Genomic DNA, 24,008 nt, shown 5'->3' on the forward strand with positions numbered 1-24,008 from the left:
ATCATAACTAATCATCACCCAATGTTTTATATATACATAGATAAGGAAATCTCATCATTAGTGTACTATTAGAAACTCAATGCTCCACCCTCATCATTGTTACTAAGCAGGTGATATGTTGCTCTATTTTTAAAGCCCCCCTATATGAGCAGTATCCATTGTGTTGAGCATGCCCAAACATGTAGCCATATTTGGTAGTGATTTGTGTGAAACACTAGGACCAGCCGGGGAACTTTTTCCCTCTTTAGGAGGGTTTTCCCATGTGCTAGTCTTCTTTGTACATCACACATTCATCATCTATCTATCATCTCATTGTGTTCTCCCTTCAGCTTCTCCACTGTGTGTGTGTGACATTTGGTATCAGAGCATACACTCCTCGCCCTTGTGTTACTACCTACCCTTCACCTATCCTCGAGTCACCTATCTTCTTGAATTGGATCAAGGAGCCCTTTTGGGAGAAGAAAGAAGGTACTTCGTGCTGAAGTTTTTGGGTTTGATTATCGTTTCGGGCATGTTTTAGGGGCCTTTGCATGGTTTTTTATTTTTTGCACACATCTTTGGGGGCCGGATTTGCACTATTCTTCATCGGATTCTTGAGCAATTTTTTTAGATCTACTATTCCATAGATGGGCGTGCAATACATGAGAAAGCATCTATGGGATTCACTTCATTGACATCGAGATCTTTGCATCTTACGAGTAAAATTTCTACTCACTATACTCTGCATTTCTTCATACACCTTGCAGGTCTCCATTGTCAGCACAGCGACCTTATTTTAGTAATCACCTTGGTTGCATCAAACGAGCACTCAAGACTTTGCAGGATGTGTGATTACTTGCGTGGGTATTATTAGAAATGGCAAATAGTGATGTATTTTGAATGTTAACTGCTGCTGCTGAGGATAAGCTTAACAAGACCAACTACCTATTATGGTCCTATATGATGCGACGTGTATTGGTAGCCAAAGGGCTATGGAATGTTGTAGTTGGTATTGAGAAACGTCTTGGTTCTTATGATGAACATGATGTAGAAGGCACATCTGCAGACATGGACTCAGTTTCACATGGTGCATTACCACAACATAGCAACCTCCTATGTAACAGGAACAAACAAAGTGGGATGGAAGAGATGCACAAGCACATGTGTTGCTTGCTTTATCAGTTAAGAGGAGTATCATTTCTTACATTCGGTCATGTAGGACTGCTAAACATGCTTGGGATGCACTTGCATTGTACTAGGTACGTAATGAAGCACGTGTTGCTTATATATGCAATCAATTAGAGTTAGAGCATATGGATGGGGGAGGCTCCATGGAGAGTTTTCTTACAAAAATAAAGGATATTAAGAAGCAGTTAGCCAGTGTTGATGAAACGTATCTTCTTGACAGTCCATTTGTGTTGCCTACTACTGTCTTGAATGCATTGCGGAACTCGTATCAAGGTTTTGCTTCTACCATAGAACTCATGAATGAAAGGCAATCTAAATGCCTTACTACATTAATGAGTGCATGAAACGGCTAGAGAAGGAGAAAAAGAATGACTTAGGTATGACTATAGTTGAGGCATTTGCATCCAATGCAAAAAACAAAGAATCTGTAAACCATGCACATGATTGGGATTTCATTGTGCAATGCAGTTATGACTCTTTGCATAAGGATGTATGCATGGTTGTACAAATGTACATGTATGGTATTTTGACAATGGTGCTAGTAGGCACATTAATTCTCGTCGCAGTTTGTTCTCATCACTTGAATATGCTCCATAGGAAAACACTATAACATGTGCAAACATCTCCTCATATCTTGTAAAAGGAGTTGGTAAAATTGTTCTCACTGCTACAAATGGTGTAACAATCATGCTTTTAGATTTATAATATGTACTAGGGATCAAGAAGAACTTATTATCTGTCTCTGCCATTACTAAGGATGGCTTAGTGGTTCAGTTTGAGGATGAAAGATATATTGTTCATGATCGTAATGATGGCAAGACAACTGTTTCTTTGGGTACTTTATCTCATGGCCTTTATAGGCTAGACGCATATAAAAGACAATGTCATGCTCCATGCACAGCTTCTGCCCACAAAGGTAATGGGTGATGCTAAGTTGTGGCATGCATGCTTTGATCACTTGAACTTTGGTAGTTTGCTACATTTACATAAACATGACATGGTGTCTAAGCCGTAACATCTTGATGCCCCCTATCAAACATGTTATGAGGGCCGTATTCTTGGACAAATGCAATGGCGGGCATGGTTCAATTAGAGCTGGCAAAAAATTATAGCTTATAAAGAGCGATGTATGTGGTTCTATGAGAACGCCATCTATGGGGGGCTACCTCTAGTTTATCACATTCATTGATAAAAATTCCATACATACCTGGGTATATCCATTGATTCAAAAATCAAAGGTTTTTATGTGCTTTAGTGTGCTTTAGACACTTTTCTACTATGGTTCAAAATGCTTCTACATGTAAGATTGGTATCCTCCGTATTGAACAAGGGGGAGAGTATATGTCGAAAGATTTTCATGCATACATGGCTGATAATGGGATAAAACACCAATGTACTATGACCTATACACCTTAGAAAAACGGTGTAGCTGAACATAAAAATAGGTCTCTCATGGAGATGCCACGTTCTATGGCCAAAAGTCAAGAGTTACCTCATGTTTTCTGGCTAGAAGCAGTCACGTGTATAACATATGTTTTGAATAGGTGTCCTACAAAGGCTTTGCATACAATTACGCCTTTTGAATATTGGAATGGCAGAAATCCCTCTGTGGATCACTCGCGCATTTTTGGTTGTCTTGCTTATGCACTTGTGCCTGTGAGCAACTTCGTAGAGCAAGCGTGATGTGATAAGGATGTTAAATGAATTTTTGTAGGATATAGCTCAAAAATTAAGGGTTACCATCTCTATCATCCTGCTATACCAAGCAGGATTCTTATAAGTAGAGATGTTGTATTTGTGGAAGATGCAATTCAGCCCTTGCTTTCATGTAAAAAACATCAAAATGTACGTTCGCAAGACATATTCAACACTCTCCTAGGAACCCTAATTAATATACCATACATCTCATGAATTCGGTGCATGTGCAATTGTGAAAATTAAGCATACTACATCATAAAAATTTCTTACCTTAATCGTCATCAGTCTACTTACTTGGCGATGCATAGTTCCCTTACTACTACAGGTTCCCACTTTTTATGTCATTCCTATTCTAATAGATATGAGGGAATGTGCAAGCCCTTTAATCTTCATTGACTATGCATATTATGCAGCTCTTGCTTTAACTGCATCTTCTGAGCTTTGGGACTTATGCTATACAGCTTAAACAAGGTATCCCACACATATTTAGGTGTCGGTGCATCTTGTATATGACTAATCATAGAATCGGACACACTAATAAAAGCCAATATATAAACTTGTTGTCCCTCTCATGCCATTCCTTAAAGGCTTATACCAATTGAGGAGTGGGATTTGCTTCTAGAAGTTTGAACTCCTTCTGGTCACCTATAACTAAACTCCCATCCTTTTCATATGAGGATTTTTTGATCCTGAACTTCCACATTTGGAAGTTATTCTTTTCTAGCTTCTCGCTCACAACCTAACATAGTCTATCACTCATCAGACATTATTACCTATAGTAACTTTTACGTGCACCAAATATGATCTTCTACAAGGGACAAATAGAACTTGTGGTAATTTATAGCAATCCCACAATCTCTAATAATCTAATGATATATATACAAAATTACCAACAATACCATAAACCTTTTATGCAACCACTTTATGTGAACCAATCACATCATCATCATACATTTGACTGTACAAATCCCAGAATCTCTATAGGCAACTACTATTGTATACCTTTTTATGTTTAAATAGGCAGAGAAACACTACACACCTCAAAGTTGTCACTATCTTGAAACTTCTTTAGAGTGTCAGCAAAAACCTTGTAGGACTAAAATGGGGTTCAAAGTGACTCCAGATGGTCAAAATAATGAAGAGAGATTTTTCTTCACCAAAGAGGGCTCCCCAAGATATGACACTGTCTCCTTTTGTTGTGTCTACTACTATTGTCCTTGACTATAGTAGCTCCTTATAGACATTTGCTTCTAAATCAAAAGGAAAGAGATGGAGTTACTCTTATGCATGTACTACTTACTTTTCTTCCCTCTTTCTTTCCTCTCAACTCATTACTTTTCAGCTCATTACTTTTCTTCCCTCTTTCTTTCCTCTCAACTCATTACTTTTCAACTCATTACATAAAACGATGCTCTAATATCATGAGAATAATGTGGGGGAGAGGGTGAGCTTGAGCTCTTTGTTGCAAGCAAACTTCTTCACACACACACATAAGAGCAGAAAAACACATAAGAGAGAGAGAGAGAGAGAGAGAGAGAGAGAGAGAGAGAGAGAGTAGATGGCTGAGTTTTCTTCTATCTTCTTTACTTCTCTACAACCATAACATAAAGATAAGAGTACATACTATAAGGGAAAGTAATATACTAGTGTGAACCTAAAATTTTAGTAGTTATAAATTTATAACAACTAAAATGTATAAGGTCCATAATCTAAGGCCAAATTAAAGGTATGTTAAGGTTTAATAAATGCTCAAAATAAACACATCAGTAAAGAAATTTACAATATAAAACAAACTTATATACATGTCACCTCTTGAGCATAACTATTTACATAATCTTACTGTGCAAAATTTAACTTACTCTTGCTAGAGTCATTGGTGCAATGTACAATCAAGCACATATCAAGATATTAGGAAATGTAAGTACAAAATTTACTAAAGAAACTAATAATAAATGCAAAGCAATCTCAACAAGAAGCATATGCCAATTCCTTAGAAAAGTTATAAATAAATAGCACACTTATTTTCCCTCCAAAGGTACTACTATCTTTCTCTTAGTTTTTTCTTTCTCTAAAGGTACTAATTTATTTCTCTAACTTTTTTTCTTTAATTTTATTTCTATTCCTAAAAGTTATCATGGTAAAATTTTTATGGCTTTAAGGAACTTAAGAGGAAAAATGGTCCTTTAAAGCACAAAGGAGTTGATAGAAGTTACTTTGTAAGGAATGGTATTACACACGTCCAATGTGGAAAAACTCTTTTACCATATGGATCTAGTTAATACTTACAATGTGACTCTATTAGGTCAATACACAGGAGCATATTTCTTTGAAGTGAAGTACCAAATGACTCAAGTCAATTTGTGACTAACTTGTTAAATCCATTATGGTCTAGAATGTATAGTCGCACAACAACTAAATTCACATGAGACCATTTGTTATATTTACTTACAATAATCCATTATCGAACACAACAAATACATTTCTAATGCTCACATCACATTAAGAGTGCTTTAAAAGTTATATAATAGGTTTGTCTTTTCTTGCAAAATGAGATACATGTAAGTAGACTTAGATCTATTTTTAATAATTCTTTAGATGCCCCTAAGAGGTTCTCTTTTTGGCATTAAACTCTAAACTTAAAATAACACCTGAGATGAAGGTACAAGAACACTTCAAATAACATCATTGAAGCTTGTTACGGTTCTCTCCTTTGTATTGAATGTTTTTTCACATTTTGCCACCCTTGGAATTGTAAATATATCCTCTTTCTAGAGTCTAAAGGTTAAATTAAAATATGCATGTCAAGCCTCTAATACAATATCTCCTAAGTTAAGAAGATTGGTAATAATTTCTATCATGATATCAACATTCGAGGAGCTTCCTCCCAATTGTATTTTACATGTAAATAGCTTCCTCCCAATTGTATTTTACATTCGAGGAGCTTCCTCCCAATTGTATTTTACATGTAAATAGCTTTCGCGTAAAAGACGGGAAAAAAGGTCCTAGAATGTGTGAAAGAATTGAAATATATAATTTGGAATTTAGTATCTCTAATGCAAGCTTAATCCCTCTAGCTATCTTTTAAGTGCTAGGAATATACCCAACTATAGAAATGGAAGGAAATTAAAGAAAATGAGAATAAGTAGAGAAGCTTATTTGACCAAAATGCCACAAATTTATCTAAGAGTGTAGTGACACCACTTCTATTTGTTATTACCATGTGTCTTAAGTTTTCCAAAGGCATGTTCAATGCATAAATCCCTATCTTGAAATTTAGCTAGCCACTTCAAAGTTCTAGTGTTGGTTAAAGATACTAAAAGAAAGCAAAAAATAGACTACATTTATCATTATTTTATTTAAAAAAGTCCTTCTTGATCTATCACCTAGCAAAAGGCATTACATAGTTTGACAATATATAGTTATGATTGAAATCTCTCATGTTTTCTCACATCATGTATAGCTAAATTGTGAAACAATGACATCTTTAAGTATTGCCATGTGTTAAGGTTAGAGCATCACCATGTGGTAAGTGAGAAATTAGCATGCATAAAGAAGTAGTATAAGTAAAGAAAGGATCTTAAATGGATAGATAAATATCCAGGTTGGTAGAAGGGGAGCTAGAGAAAAAAAGCCAAGCCTAAGGTAAGAGTGCATTGGAAATTAAATTAATGAGTTAACATTTTTTGAAGTTTCTTTACATTTGTCGAATTTGTTTTGTGAAGTTTTGAGAACCTCACGATTACAATCCACTTTTCATATCCATGAAGATTTGTTTGAAAAAGAGTTACCCATATTGAGCTTTGAAATGCCCTCAAGCATGACAAACTAGGTTCGGGAAACATATTTTTATGAAAGCTAGAAAATTAAAGAAAATGGTCATACTTTTTAAAAATTGTACACTATTTTTTCACTTGTTAAAATTGGCTTAATTCTATTAGAGAACCCCTGAACTATCCATTTTGAATTTTTAAGCGATTGAAGGCTCTACCCTATTTTATTTTTTTAAATGAAAGTGAAAACTAGGTGCTTGAAAAAAATGTTTTTTTTCAACCCTTAAAATTAAATGCAATGCTTAAGCTTAACTGGGATTTAGACTTAAAGATCGCTAAAAATGATACAAATGCCGGGATTTATAACTAAAATGTACATATTTCATCCCTTAAAATTAAAGGCAACATGAGATTCCAACCGGGCTTTCTGAATTTCAGCCGGGAAAAATTACACTACAAACCGGGTTATGTGAGCAGTGATGAAAACTCAATTGAGATGTATATTGGAAGGTGTACTACCTCCATGATGAGAGGCATGGGTGCACAGTGCTACCTGGGCGATTGCCCGAGAGGGAGAGGGAGGGTGCCCTTTTTGTGAACATTGATTGCTTGGAATGAATGATGGCCCTTTATTTTTGCTTGGCCTATGGAAATGGGAATGCATGTGGTGAGTGAGGGTGGCACAGCATACATAAGAAGGAAATGATCGAAACTTGGAAGGTTGATGTTAAAAGCATTGACCAAGGTAAAAGAGCGTCTGTGCAAAGGGAAGGCGGGGGGGCCACATGCGCCTAAGTGCTGTGCTGGCGCGTGCTGGTTGGGTCCAAGTTCCAAGAACATCCACAAAATACGGAGACTCCTACTACGACCCTCCTTGAGGCGTGAGCCTTAAAAATTAAAAAGTTTTAATAATAAAAAGAGGGTACGTCTATCCTCCTGCCACTCGTTGGAGGCGTCGTTGTGGTGGGGCTTATCATTACCCCCCCCCCCCCCCCCCCCAACACACACACACACACATGGTGATTCCCTTTTACCTTTGAAAGAAGACTTCCCCCCCCCCCACCCCCACACACATAGTTTGATCCCCTTTCAACTTTGCATGGTGCTATCCATTCACCCAAGTACTTGTGCATAATCATCTTTATTTCATCTTATCATCCTTAATTTTACTATTTTTATTTTTTATTTCTATTTTTTGGCACAATTTGCTTGTTTCATTTCTTAATCGCACATCTTATGGTGCGTGGCTTCTGGGGCTCTTTTGCATCCACATGACATAGATTTAACGTATTTAACGCTCTACCGCTAGGCTATTTTCCCCACCCCCTCGATTATCGACTTTCCAGCGGATTCTTTATTATCAAGACCTTCCTTTTATACCCAACAAGCTCTAAAATCAATACAACCTCCTCATACCCACCTTCCTTTCATACCCAATATGTTCTAAAATCAAGACAACCTTCCTTTTCAGCCCAATATGTTCTGAAATCAATACCTCCCTCCCGGTCCCCAACACCACCCCCCCCCTCATGTCCTTCCCTCATGGTTGTGCTTGACCCCAATGATTATTTCACGTTCTTCATCCAAAAAAACAATTCCCTTATAAGATTAAAACATTTCAAAAGATCTAGGTAAGTGTACGATGCAAGGTGAAAAATAATGATCACCTTCTCATTTGGCACACCCAACTTTTGGAAGTAGCTTGTTCAAGTTACGTAAATTTGATGGGACATGAAAACTGTCTATGAGAATGACTTCCTTTTGTCAATCTAACCTAAAAGTTTGGACACATCTTGTTGAGGCCATATGAAGCCCTACCCCTAGAGGGTAACAATTGACCTCCTTTCAAGTTTGGAAAGGGGTATACATGGAGAAAGCTAGATAATTGATATCCAAGTCCATATGGAACACCAACTTTCTAGGGATTCTTTATTTTAATTTTAATATCAGGGCCTTCCTTTCATACAAAACAAGTTCTAAAATACATACAACCTCCTCAGACACACCTTCATTTCATAGCCAACAAGTTCTAAAATCAATACAACCTTCTCATATGCACTTTCCTTTCATACCCAACACGTTCTAAAATCAATACAACCTCCTTTCACAACCCCCCCCCCTTTTTTTTAACTATTTTTTTTCGTTAACCCAAAGGTAAAGTTCCCTCATAAGTTAAATACATTAGTTAAATACATTTGAAAAGGTAAACCTGTATCTAGGTACGCACATCCAAGGTGAAAATTAATAATCACCTTCTCATATGGCAAGCCCAACCTTTCTTTAAAATCTTGACTTGAATTTGAAAGTATAACTACTCTACTCACACACACTAATGCCATCTCTCACATAGGAGGAGAATTGACCCCGTATCCTTAGGGCTCTCGATCTCCAACCCACTACATTATGATGCGATCAGCATAGATAACCAACATTTTGAAGTAGCTTGTTTAAGTTTTGTTAAATTTGATATGATGGTGACATATAAAGGGTTTGAATGTGAGTACTAACCAATACATTGTTTCTCACAATGAAGATTTAAGGGCTTGTCCTTTTGCCCACCCCCCAGCCCATCCTCTATAATAAACGCTAAGGATTTATTTCAAAAAATAATGTTACAAGTTATACAATGTTAATGTACTTATTAAATAAGAAAAAATAGAATCTGCAAAGTTAAATTTTAATTCTTACTACCAATCAATCATGAGTTATTTTTTAAAGGGTTAATCACATTTAAATGTAGGCTCCTTACACAAGCTCCTTGCACTTTGCTTCTTAAAATTGGCGCTTAACTACATGTGAAGTTTAATGTGCAAATCTTGGTCTCTTATGAGGTAATTTATTTTCAAGTCTAAAACATAAGAAGATGGATTAAGAGAAGTGAATATATAATAGAAGTCATAAAGTTTATTAAGATTCTCCTTAGTCCTCAAAGTACAAACAAAAGAATGTTTTATGCCAAGTGCTACAAACAAAGAGATCAAGATAATGATGGAATTTGCATTGTCTATGGCTAGCCTCATTTCCTCTTGAAACTTCTTATAGTCACATTATAGTGCCTCCTCTATTAACATCTAGACTTAAGCCATCAAGGATTTAAAACAAAACCCCTCCCCCGACACCCCCCTCAAATATACAAGCTCAAACCAAATGCATAGAGGATGTGAGCACGAATCTAACACATTGAGAACAAAGGCAAACAGATACCTAGAACAAAAGATTTGTAGTTTTTTGTGCAAAAATATTTGGGAAATAAAAGTAAAAGCAATAGAAAGTGTTAAGGTGCTTTTACGGAATTGTATATAAAGGTGTGGAGCCTTAATTTAATATAAGTCAAGATTCTTGTGTGCTTCCATTATTAGGGAATTTAGAAAATTTCCAATTTCCATTTTCATATGTTTAGGACAAATGAGCCAATAATAGGTTAATAAAATGTATTAACTTCTTTTCTCCAAACTACATATTTGTGATATTGAGGCTTACAATACTCAAAGCATACTATATTTAAGGATAGAAGTTAATAAAATGTATTACCTTCTTTTCTCCAAACTGCATATTTGTGATATTGAGGCTTACAATACTCAAAGCATACTATATTTAAGGACAATCTAAGCGTACTATATTTGAGGGCAATCTTATGGAAATGCTTTATTCAAATGCACATTGTCTACCATGAATTTTGTGATCCATCATACATTCACACATTCACCCATGTCATGTTGTGTTATTTTGCTCTACTGGTCCTTTCGTTCTTTTGTGCCCTCACATATCTTTCAGTACATAAAATTAAATTTGGTCATAAAGTTAGTTGTCCACATATTTAGATAGTCTATTTGAATGTTGGATTTGGTTAGTTGTCCAAATCTCACTACATGACACTAGATATTATGTGTATGGGTGTTATTGGATAGATTCGATTATTTAATCTATGTTAAGGTGGGTAATGCTAGTGGTCGAATCTTATAGATGGATGTGAATTTCTGGATTTGGTCACTCGTTCAAATCCATGTCATGGGTGTAAATGCTATGAATTTGGCCAATTGTCTAGATCTTATGTATAAATATAAACTTTATGTAGCTTTATTGACATACCCAAACAATCAACTATATGAGAGGATTTAATTTGAACAAGTGTCCAAATCTTTGTTTGGGGTGTCAATCAAAAAATTACAAACACATGGCCTAATTGATCTACTGAACATAGCATATGTTTCACTTTATAACAATGAATAAATTATAATGCAGTCACTTTGTTATTATGAACAAATTATGATGCAGTTAAGCTAACTCAATAATAGTGTCTTTGAATTTGATAAAGTGAAGTCGACTTTGAAAAGTCGCTCGCCCTTGCGTCCCAACATTATGAGACGCAGATTGCATACATGGAGCCCAAAAAATTATGCATACCTCATGGAAAGAGGACCATGTGGAAATATTTACCCATCAGTCAAGATCATAAGTAACATACATACAAATCTAACTAATAATATTCGTAGAGCATTTATTTACATATCACAATGGAAACAACTATCCTACTAATAAAACGAGAACTAAATGTGCTTTTTAAACACCTATTATGTCTAGCTTGTTAGAAACAAGTTGGTCAACAAAGTCTAACATTGCCTCTTTATGCTCCTTTGTAAGTGTAGCTATATCCTCTAGTGTGGGGCCTTCTATCAAAAGTTGCTCATTTATAAACATAAAATCCCCTCCTTGCTTTGCGATTCCAACCCATGAATTGATTTTAAGATTCCTCTCAAAAAAGTTTGAACACATTGATTCGATCTTGCATAATTCTTGTAAACTTGGAACCATTGCCCACTGTTTTTCATTTATTTGCAAGAGCCATTCTACATGCACTTCCCAATGTGAAAACATCAAAAACATACTCATTCTCCCTATAAAAAGATCGTATAGTTGTAGAAATAACATCTTCAATATTTAGTAATAACCTTTGTGTGCACTGGCTTACTCTTAATGTGCATACTGTCACTATCACTATTGTCAGCAATATCCAAAATATATGGTCGATGATCCAACTCTTGGTAGCAATGATTGTCCATGAATTCTTTCAATCCTGTTGCCATATATATAGAGGCAGTGATGTGTGTGAATACACTTAGGACCGCCGGGGCACTTTTTTCCTCTTTAGGAGGTTTTTTCCCCCGGCTTGTATATACGCCCATCATTCTAGAGCTAACTTATCTTTTGTACATTGACACAATCTAATACACTTTGTGTTGTGTGCATTCTTGCTTCTTCTTCTCCAAGCTTTGTGTGCTTTCCTGCAACCCTAATTCCAACAATTGGTATCAGAGCAGGCATCGACTCCCAGGGCTACAGCGCCAGCACCCTCCGACTCACGTTCTTTGATTGAGGTGAGCTTTCACGAGCGCTTGCAGGTCCCTATACTTTGCAAATAGAACCGTAGGTCTATGCGTTCTCAGAATTTACATCTGAGGTCGTTTCGGGCTCCGTTTTTGCATTTCAAGTTCTGCACAGGTGTTTTCGTCATTTTCTGCAGAAATTTCGACAGTGCAGTTTTCTGCAAAACAGGCATACGTATTCTATTGTGGACCGTGCTACATAGCACGAGTTGTTTTCTGTTTAGTCTTTGCTTCATTACAGGCAACTTTTGCATCAGTTTCAGTCAGTGGCCATAGCTGATAACAACAATGATGTATTTCGCATGTTGTCTGCTGACGACAAACTGGATGGAGACAGCAACTACCCACTTTGGGCATACATGATGCAGCATGTTTTGGTTGCAAAAGGAGTGTGGAACATTGTGCAGGGTATGGATGTACGTCCCGGTTCTGTGGATGTAGGATCTGTTGAGGATGTTGCAGGTTCTAGTAGCTCTACTGTTGCTGCTGTTTTACCCACTGCTGAACAAGCTCGTTGGGATGGTAAAGATGCGCAGGCTCATGCCTTGATTGCACTTTCTATCAAACGTAACATCACCCCACATATTCGTTCAGCTAAAACAGCAAAACATGCTTGGGATATTCTAGCTGGTTTGTATGCAGGTCGTAACGAGGCAAAAATCGCTTACCTGCGTAAAGAGCTAAAATTGAAGATTATGCAAGAAGATGATGACATGAATGTTTTTCTTGCTGAGATTAAAGATCTCAAAGAACAGTTAATTTCTGTAGGTGAGATTATTCCTGATCATTCTCTTGTGTGCAGACTGTTCTTGATGCTTTACCTGAGACATATCAGACTTTTGCTTCCACGTGGAGACTTCTTAATGAGGACAGACCTAATGCTGTCAAGTATGATACTTTAGTCAACAAGCTCTTGCAAGAAGCGCAGTCCAGGCAAAACAGGGCCAGGCAGCGTGCAGTTGATCAAGCATTTATTGCTGCTCACCAGTATAGCAGAGAAGAAGTGGTAAGGCATCCCCTTCCACTGTTTCTTCTCCTATTAGTAGGTCTGTAACTTCTTCTCCTTCCACAAGTAGCAACAATAAGTCTGAGAAGGCTCTTGATAAAGGCAAGAAAAAGACCAGGTGCAACTATTGTAAGGCAAATGATCATGTCATTAAGAATTGCCCTAAGCTAAAGGCTAAAGAGGCAAAGAAGAAAGAGTCAAATGCAGCCACAATAGCGGATGCTTCTACAAATGCAGATTCTGCAAATGTTGTGCAGGATACAGAATGGGCGTTTAGCGTGTATTGCCAGTATGACCCATCTGTACATGATGCATGTTTGGCAGTTTCTGTTGACTCTAATGTATGGTATTTTGACAGTGGTGCTACAAAGCACATTACCTTGCATCGTGATATGTTCACTTCTCTTGAGGCTATCCCTAATGGGAATACTGTCACATGTGCCAATAATGCTTCTTACCCAGTGAAGGGCGCTGGTAAAATTATGCTTACTGCTGCAAATGGCAGCGCTTTCACACTTCCAGATGCTCTGTATGTGCCAGGGATAAAGAAGAATCTATTGTCTGTCTCTACGCTTGCTAGACTTGGATTTGTAGTCAAATTTGTGGATGACAGATGTATTGTTCATGATTTGACTTCTGGTGATACGATTATTACATCTGGCACCTTGTTTCGTGGGTTGTATAGGCTCAATTCTTATGACAAGTGTGTGGAAGATTCAGTAAATGCAGTTTCTGATGAAAAGGCAGTTTCAGATGCAAAACTATGGCATGCTCGTTTTGGTCATCTGAACTTTGCTAGTTTGCTGCGTTTGCAGAAATTTGATATGGTTGCTTCATTGCCCCCTCTTGAGGCACCATTGAAACATGTTTGTGAAGGCTGTATTTTGGGCAAAATGCAGCGTTCTGCGTTTCCAAAAGATGGTTCTGTGCGGGCCACTCGCAAATTGCAGCTTGTACATAGTGATGTATGTGGGCCTATGCAAACTCCGTCATTTGGTAAACACTTGTACTTCGTGACTTTCATTGATGATTACTCAAGGCATGCATGGGTATATCCACTGAAGGCAAAGTCCGAAGTGTTTTTGTACTTCAAACAGTTTATGCTTATGGTTGAAAACGTATCCAATTGTACTGTGGTACCCTCCGTTCTAATCGAGGGGGAGAGTACATGTCTAAAGAGTTTGATGCATTTCTGGCTAGTCGTGGGATAAAACACCAATGTACAGTGCCGTATACCCCTCAGCAAAATGGTGTTGCTGAGAGGAAGAACAGGTCACTTATGGAGATGGCACGATGTATGGTCAAGAGCCAAGCTTTGCCACATGCGTTTTGGCTTGAGGCTGTCATGTGTGCTGCATATATACTCAACAGGTGTCCCACTAAGGCCTTGCAGTCTATTACTCCATACGAAGCTTGGCATGGCAGGAAGCCTTCTATTGGTCACTTGCGTGTCTTTGGTTGCTTGGCCTATGCTTTAGTGCCTGTGCAACAACACAGAAAATTGAATGATAAGGCTGTCAAATGTATTTTTGTTGGTTACAGTGCTGAAAGCAAGGGTTACAGATTGTATCATCCGCAGTCAAAGCATATCTTGATTAGTCGAGATGTTGTTTTTGTGGAAGATGCTGTGCAGCCCTTGTTATCATGTACCAAAGAGACAGGTGTGAGCTCACGGGATGTATTTGATACGTTGTTGCCTCTCTTTATTACAGGTGGGAATTCAAATGTAAGTCCTAATGAGGCAAATATTCAGCCTATGCAGATTTCAAACGACATCATAGATCAGCCTATTTCTAATGCAGATTTACAGGACGTAATTCATGAGGATAGGGCTGAAAATGAGTAGGCTAGAGGTATGCCTAAATGGCTGGTGCAAACCTTGCGTGATAGTAAGATTGATGCACCTATGACTAGTCGTACTCGTTCAGGTTTTCAGCATGCCTCTTATACATCAGATTGTTATGCTTTGGCTGTGTCTAGTATGTGTGAAGAGGAAGAACCTCTTTCATTTGATGAGGCACAAAATTCAGAAAATTGGTTGGCTGCAATGCAAAGTGAATATGTGCTATAATGAAGAATGGTACATGATCTTTGTGTGATTTGCCTATTGGTAAAAAGGCCATTGGATGTAAGTGTGTTTTTAAGTTGAAATGAAAGCCAGATGGCAGTGTTGATCGCTATAAGGCTAGACTTGTTGCAAAGGGTTATGCTCAAGAAAAGGGCATTGATTTTGATGAGACCTTTGCTCCCACTTGTCGTATGACTACTATTCGTAGCATTTGTGCATTGGCAGCTCATAATGGTTGGAATCTACATCAGTTGGACATAAAGACTGCGTTCTTGAATGGAGATTTGCATGAGGAGGTGTATGTATCGCAACCTCGTGGTTTTGTTCAAAGAGGGCAGGAAAACAAAGTGTGCAGGTTGAAAAAGGCTTTATATGGTTTAAAGCAAGCTCCACGAGCTTGATATGAAAAGATACATGCATATTTGACTGCACATGGTTTTCAGAATAGTCCAACAGAAAGCACTTTGTATGTTAAACATGTGGATGATGTACATCTAATCATTGCTCTCTATGTCGATGACATGCTGCTCACAGGACCAAATGAGAGTCATATTGCTGATTTTAAGGCTGATTTGAATGCCTCTTTTGAGATGTCAGATTTGGGACATTTGTATCATTATTTGGGGATACAATTTAAGCAGTGTGATGGAGGTATTACTTTGTGTCAGACAAAGTATATTGAGACATTGTTGCGGAGATTTGGCCTTGAAGACTGCAAGCCTATTGCTACTCCAATGGAGACGGGTTTGAAGTTGAGTCTTCATGATGCTGGAGATCACTTTGATGTCACACTCTATCAGACAGCTGTTGGTTGCCTCATTTATGTATGCATTACGAGGCCGGACATTCAGTTTGCAGTCTCACAAGTGAGCAGGTTTATACATAGCCCAGGGTCTCAGCATTGGAAGGCAGTTAAACGCATCTTTCGCTACTTGAGTGGCACCATACATCTTGGGTTGTTTTATCCCAAGGGGGGATCATTGCCGCCAGATTTACATGCTTTTTCGGACTCAGATTGGACTGGTTGCTATGACACAAGAGTGTCCACAAGTGGTTTTTGTTTCATGCTCGGTAGCTCATGCATATCTTGGTTGAGCAAGAAGCAACCTACTGTGGCCACTTCTAGTTGTGAAGTTGAGTACAGGGCAGCTTTCACAGCTACGGTTGAGTGTGTGTGGCTCAGACAGCTTATGGCTGACTTGGGTGTTGGACAGGAGTGTGCCACCTCTATCTTCACTAACAGTCAGAGTGCATTGGCAGTTGCGAGAAACCCAGTTTTTCATGCTCGCACAAAGCACATTGAAGTGCAGTTCAAATCTCAGCCGTCCAAATATCTCGATCGAGATACAAAGATTCAATCTGCACCGTCCAAATATCTCGATCGAGATACGTAGATTGAATATCCACCGTCCAATTATCTCGATCGAGATACGGAAATGCAATCTATACCATCCATTCACGTACGTTGGAAGATGCGATCTCGACCGTTTAAATATCTCGATCGAGGTATATAATGAATCTTGACCGTCGAGATACCTTGTCGTGGTAATGCCTTTAAATCGTGGCTGTCCATGTACCTCGAACGAGATAGTAATATCAAATCTCAGCCGTCGATCCTTCCCCAACCCTAAAATTAGGTGTGTATCTTGGTCGTATGTTGCACTAACCCTAATATCCAGAGCGTTAATCTTGCAAACCCTAAATTGCATGATGTTACCGAACCTCGATCGAGGTTATAAAACCGGAAAACTTTTTTTTTGCCTCATTTTCACAAGTCGTTTTCACTCTCCTTGGTCTCTTGATTTGGATTAGTATTAGTGAGCCCATTAGCTTTGTTTTTAGCTTCATTAGTGCTACTTAGCACTAAGCATTAGACCCTTCACATTAGACCCTTCACATTGGACCCTTCACATTTGGCTTAGGTTTTAGCATGGAGGGCCACGAGGAGGGCCGCTCATCTATTGCGGACCTCATCGCGGAGATAGACCGCGAGTTAGCGGCTATTCGTAGGAGTGCTAGAGACACTCCGTCTACATTACATATCGTGGCAGACTTGGAGGCGATGCTTGCGTCCCTTTGTAGCCTTCACGATATTGTTTATGTAGATGAGTGGATAGCCCACCATCGCGCTGCTCCTGTGTCACATGGCCTGACATATCGTCAGGTCTGTGATCTTGCTCCTATTAGGGATGGAGCTTACCTAGATCTTTTCCTCGATAGTCGTGGGATGAGGCCTGGGGCGGGCAAGCCCCTCACTATTTCGCGGTGTTCGCATCCTCGTATGGCGGCACATATCTATAGTCGATATGTTGCCGCATATGGAAAGATGCCGAACAACCGCCAGATTCCCATATACTTCGCAAAGCAGTTATATGCGGAGTTTGTCTTAGGGGAGGAGGTCGATTACACCAGCCATCGTCCGGGTGGTGGTGCTGGCCGAGGCCGTCTCCAAGACCAGGGTAGGCGGCCTCCACCAGCCCTTCGTGTAGCACCTACCACAGATCCTTCATTTGTGCCATTGTCGACAGTAGAGGCTCTTGGCACGCAGGTCGGCATTGACGTACGGAGTACCACGGAGAGCATCCAGCACGTGGTGCGCCTATTCTCACGATCTATACCGACGACAGATGTGGAGGTATTTACATATATATTACGTCTTAAGTTTTTTTGGTCATTTATCTTCATGTTTATATGTACTTTTCTATATTTTTACATGAGCAGCATGGTTGATTGTGTCACGCAGGTTCCCACACCTACCACTCAGAGGCTCACTCAGGAGTTGGTAGAGGCGAGAGCGGAGATTGACCGCCTCCGAGCTGCATTACAGATGGCAGAGGCAGCTACTGCAGAGGCACAGCATCTGAGAGAGTCCGACATCCAGCAGGTAGGTTTCTCTTGCACGTAAAAGAGTTATAATTAAGGTCCTAAGTTATAAATTTCTTTAAGTAATACCTAATGAGAGACTAATCAATTATTTTAATGCTTTACTTTTTTGCGTAGGCTCGGACCGAGATAGAGAGCTCCAGAGCTGAGGCACAGCATCATCAGATTATGGAGCAGATTGCCCAGCACAGGGCAGAGCAGCTGATGCTGCATGTTCGAGAGTATCGTAGATCATCGGACGTGACAGTGCCTTACCTACCGTTATATCCACGGCCTGTCTCACAGAGGTTTTTCGACGACCTCTCCCGCAGGATGCACCACCCTTCCTACGTGATGCGTGCTGCTGTTTATGTATCGAGGACATTGATAGTACAGGAGGATATGCCCTGGGATGTGGACATATTTTACACTTGTCTTGCATCACCTAGGAGCTCGTCCGGTTCTCAGCATGCCCATCCTGCCGTGCACGCGTCGACCTAGCGACGTACAGGGTATTGGGCATCGATGATCTTCACCCAGGCCTTGTTCGAGTAGATGCCAGGACTGGCAGGCCTGTCGACTTTACATCAGCTATGGACTTGGGACTCGACGCCTTCGACGATAGAGCCCAGGAGCCTGAGGTGCCTCCTGAGATAGAGTGGAGCTCACATGAGTCCGACGCTTACCAGAGAGTCCTACATGAGAGCCAGGTCACAGCATATGAGCGCGTGGGTGGTGCTGGCCCTAGTGGCACGGGTGATGGTGCTAGCAGCAGTGCTACTTCTCATGAGCAGCGTGTCCTTACAGCAGAGGAGCTTACACGAGCAGAGTGGCAGACACGCACCATTGCATATTATAGATTTTGGGTTTACAGACAGAGGCGTCTTGCATTAGCACGACGTAGAGAGAGAGAGAGGGCCATAGCAGCTTTTGGGACTCGTGAGCTCCCGAGTACACAGGCACCCGCTCACGATCCTGCCTTTGAGGCAGACCTCCCCGCAGACATTCGACGACCCCTGCAGCCGGCACAGCCTCCTCGACGTGCACAGTAGCCTCGACGCGCACGTCGACCGGAAGTTAGAGATGACGATTTTGATTGGGTTGCTGTTGATAATGACTAAACTCAGACTAGCTGGGTTAGCTCATTTACATTGTACTTAGATTTTTGGGCAGTGACTAACCTCAGACTAGCTGGGGTAGCTCATTTTCATTCTGATGTACTTATTTGATGTTTATATCATTATGAGTTTTCTCATTATTGAGTATCATTACATTTTAGTTGATGTTCTTGATTTTATTATGGGTTTTTCAAGTCTCTTGGTGCTTAAGAGGCCATGGAAAATCCGGGCCTTCCCCATACCATCGTACCCAAACATGCTCCGATGCGGACCAAACTTTGCAAGCATGTGGGGGTGGGTCCCCCCCACATGTTTGCAAAGTTTGGTCACAATCAGAGCATGTTTGGGTACGATGGTATGGGGAAGGCCCAGATTTTCCATGGCCTCTTAAGCACCAAGAGACTTGAAAAACCCGCATGGGGCGCCAATTACCAATCCAAACATGCTCTGATTGTGACCAAACTTTGCAAGCATGTGGGGGGGACCCATCCCCACATGCTTGCAAAGTTTGGTCCCCATCGGAGCATGTTTGGGTACGATGGTATGGGGAAGGCCCGGATTTTCCATGGCCTCTTAAGCACCAAGAGACTTCAAAAACCCGCACTGGGCGCCAATTACCAATCCAAACATGCTCTGATTGTGACCAAACTTTGCAAGCATGTGGGGGTGGGTCCCCTCCCTATGCTTGCAAAGTTTGGTCCCCCCATCAGAGCATGTTTGGGTACGATGGCATGGAGATTTTCAACAAACAATATGATAGCCAAAGTGTTAAAAAATATAATAAAATCAAGAACATCAACTAAAATGTAATGATACTCAATAATGAGAAAACTCATAATGATATAAACATCAAATAAGTACATCAGAATGAAAATGAGCTACCCCAGCTAGTCTGAGGTTAGTCACTGCCCAAAAATCTAAGTACAATGTAAGTGAGCTAACCCAGCTAGTCTGAGTTTAGTCACTATCAAGATAGAGATCTAGTCAGCAGCACCCTCTCTAGCTCTCAACTGCTCTAGAATGCTCTCATGGTCATCCACTCGAAGCCGAAAACGAGGGTGAGAACTGTGTTTTCAGCTCTGTACACTCGAACAAGAGTGAGCCTGGTAGCAACCACTAGATGAGAGAACTGAAATGCCTCTAACTCCCACTTCCACTGCTGGAACTCAAGACTCCCCCGATGAAGTCGAATCTGCTGGTAGAACCGGCCTGCCACAATCATGCTATGGGCGTCATAAGAAAACCCATGATCATCCACTGTATCCTGGTCAAGCATGCACTTTGGCCTAGTGCAACTCATCAGATAGTAGTCTACTCCCTCGCTATTTCCCTCACTGGCAATAACAGCAAATACATCACCCTCCTGTAGCAAATCTGTCAGGTCATCATAACTGACCATGAACGCAGGACCTGTGTGCTCACCACTGGATGTGAAGGAAGCTCGGGGGAGAGGAATGTCTGTATCCATGCATCTGCCCATCCTCTCGAGGCACAATGTGACCAATCGGCCATCCATACATGCTCCACAGAAGCATGCAAACCGTCGTGTGTAAATCGTGGGGGCCGCCATGCACGTGCTCCTGATGGAATGTAAGCCCAAGGTGCCAGGTACTATGTCACAATCATGGGAGGCTCTACGGTCAATCGTGCCACCATCCACATGCCAAAAAAATCTCCTGACAATCCGAGCATCACGTTTGGGGTACGATGATGCTGCACTCCCACACAAATGTTGGGAGCACCACTCGACTACGTGGCCCGCATCTCTGAATCGCTGAGCATCCTGTCGTAGCTGATGACGCCTCAAGGCACGTTTCACACACGCGCCTGCACCATCATGCTCACCCTTCCCGTGACCAGTCTCAAAGAATGACCAAATCACTGGGATACTAGACTGCACATGCCACCTATAAATCCATAAAAGATAGTCTTAGTTATTGTTTTCTTTAAGATGTTCTAGTGAAGTTAGTTTAATTGTAAATGTAAGAAAGCCATAAGTACAACTTGTAGAGCCAATAGAATTGACGTGATGACTTGAACTGTGCGCCACAACCATCCGACCAAACCCATCGCTAGACATGTCTGATCCCACAATCTCCTAAAAAATCGTCATGGAGACGAAAACAGTGTTGCACAAAATGTGCATCATGTGAACGATCATCACTGATATAGAAATGATACTCTCGAATAATGACACGGGTCTCGGGGGTACTCGCTATCCCATCTACATGAGCCTCTGCATGTCGATAGCTAATGTGGACCAAAATAGCAACCTGGTGAGGTAAGCAATACATACGTTTAGGACACAAAAAATCAATTAAGTAATGTAGCTCAAACATAAAACAAATATTACAAAATATAACCATTACCTGCTCTGAGAAGTAATACTCAGATTGTATCTCCTGAAAAGGTGTGAAAGTGTAGTTCTCTGCAAAATCAATCACAGAGACGACCACACCAATAGGAAACTCTGCTAGGCATGCTCGGAACTGACGATCCTGCCACTTGGCACAATGACTGTGCCGTATGTAGGGGTAGATCTGCTCCCTAAATGTGGCTGTGAAGTGACAACGTGGTGTATATTTGTCCACGAGCTGCAACTTCCTGGACTGTCCACCCCACCACTCTGGAGCTGGTGTGTCACATACTCATAACGTTGCCATGCCACTATCTCTTGGTCACTTGCATCAAGATCTACCATCTGTAGATGTGCAAGTGAACCACATGATGTGCAATTGCTCTCCACACAAGGCATCCTATGGAACTGGGCATCCTCCGTGCGTGCACACAAAAGAGAGTGGATGAAATCACGTGGACTACGAGGCAACTCTCTATGCCCACTAAGAGAACGGAACACATCATAAAAAAGTTTGAACTCAACATGGTAGCGACAACATGTGTCACGCTGACGTGAGTACCTCACAAACCAAGGCTTACACCCCTCAAATGACCTTTGCCCAATTTTAAGCTCTGGATACGAAGCCACAAACTGAGAATACAACTCAGTTTGGGACATTTCAAGAAAGCAAGCACCGTGCTCAATGAACACTCCTCTTGTCACTCTCTTACGCAAAGCTTTCTTGAAAACTGGCGATGCACGACAATTCTCCTCCCAAAAACTTTCTATCAAGGTTCTAGTGGTTTCATCTAGTAGGCGATCATGCCTAGCTACACGACCACTACTCGCCCACATAGCACCAACCTCATTGGCATCTAAACTTTGTCGCCTAATAGACCCAACTCTAAGTGCGCGTGGTGCTATGGAAAGGATGCGAGATGTGGCACTAACCTTACCCTTCATTTGGGAGCTACTTATGGCTGCCACAATAGCCCATCGAGCAGCCAAAGCGTCCGCAGAGTTCCTCTTCTTGTTAACTATATAGGAATGACGAACACTTTGTAGCACCGCCATGCCAACTCTCCTCTCTTCCAATGTCGGAAAGCGCCCTGCAGTTGGCCATGTTGGGCAGATCAATCAAAGCATCAAGCACACATGCCTGTGATGAAGACGTGAGGTCTTTGAAATAGGATTGGAAGATTGCATGGGCACGACGATGTGCCCCTGACTTTGATAGTTCTTTCCTATCCACACGAAGGGCGCCCAAAGGAGGGGGGGTGGGTTCTTGTAGAAGAGAGGACTCAAGAAGGGCGGGTTCATGTGGATTATCTAAACTAAGGGGTAGTGGGGGGGAAGAGGGCGAAGGGAGAGGAAGTGGAAGAGGAGGAGCAAGGCTTGGATCATCGCCAACGGAAGGTGTTGCTCGTTGACGTGCTCTCCACTCTCTCTTTCTCTCACGAGCTACCCTTCTCCTCTCCTCCTCTTGAACTTGGTGGATGGGGGGGAGTCTAGTCCTATCACGTTTCCGACTCCTATGACTTTGAGAACCCATTCTCAAGGAAGCTAAGAGAGAAAATATTATAAAGGCTCAATGATGGGATAGTACTACAGATAAGTGTGGGATAGTACTAGAGATGTGTGATTATATAGGAAAAATAGGTTATCCACTTCAAATCTCACTCGATTTCCTATCTAAGATTGATTGGATAACTAAGATAAACATAAAGATAATTAAAGATAAACTATTATCCACTTAAAAATTAATATTATTTATAATATTTATTAACAAGTCTAAATATTTATCATTACTAGATATATAAATATATCTTTAAAGAAATCTTTTATTTTATAATTATATAACTGCTTTTTTTAAATAAAGTATTTTTTTCAAATTTTATTCAAAGGTTTATTCTACATAAAAAATTTTCAAGAAATATAAAAATTAAAAAAAAAATTAAATTAATAATATGATCTTTAATAATATTTTTATTGATCTAATCCCAAAATATAATCCTTTAAAATTAGTGATTTTAAATTCTTTTATTTAATAAGTTACATATATTTTATTATTTAAATTTTTATATTCTATTTCTCTAAATTACTAAATTAACTTTTCCAAAAATATATTTTTGAAAAAAGAGGGGAGGTGGGAAGGAGATGCCACGTGTCACAAGCGTGCATGACACGTGGCATTCTCTTGACATGTGGCACTATTATGGTTGATGTGGCAATTCCATGATGTGGCATGCCATGTCACCATGTGCGAGGTGGCATGCAAAGGTGGCAAGATGATGTGGCATTATTGATGACTAGGATGATGAGGTGGGGAGTCAACTAGGTTGACCATGTTGACATGGAGGGTGGAGGTGGCAAGCTGAGGTGGCAAGCTGCTTATGTGGATCCTCTCAATGCTCACGTGGACATAAAGTGGGATGCATATATAAGGTTTGGGCCTACCCAAGCCTCACACATGGAATGAAACCTAAGCTGTGAAGTTTACCAAGCCTAGATTTCCAAACCTAACTAGGATTGGTTTTAGACTTGAAAAGGGGAGAGTGGACACAATATGGGAATTTTCACTTGGGAGGATTGAAAAT

The sequence above is a fragment of the Cibotium barometz genome, chromosome 2, assembly GCF_041138505.1.
Source record: "Cibotium barometz isolate CiBa-2024 chromosome 2, ASM4113850v1, whole genome shotgun sequence".
Lineage (NCBI taxonomy): Eukaryota > Viridiplantae > Streptophyta > Polypodiopsida > Cyatheales > Cibotiaceae > Cibotium > Cibotium barometz.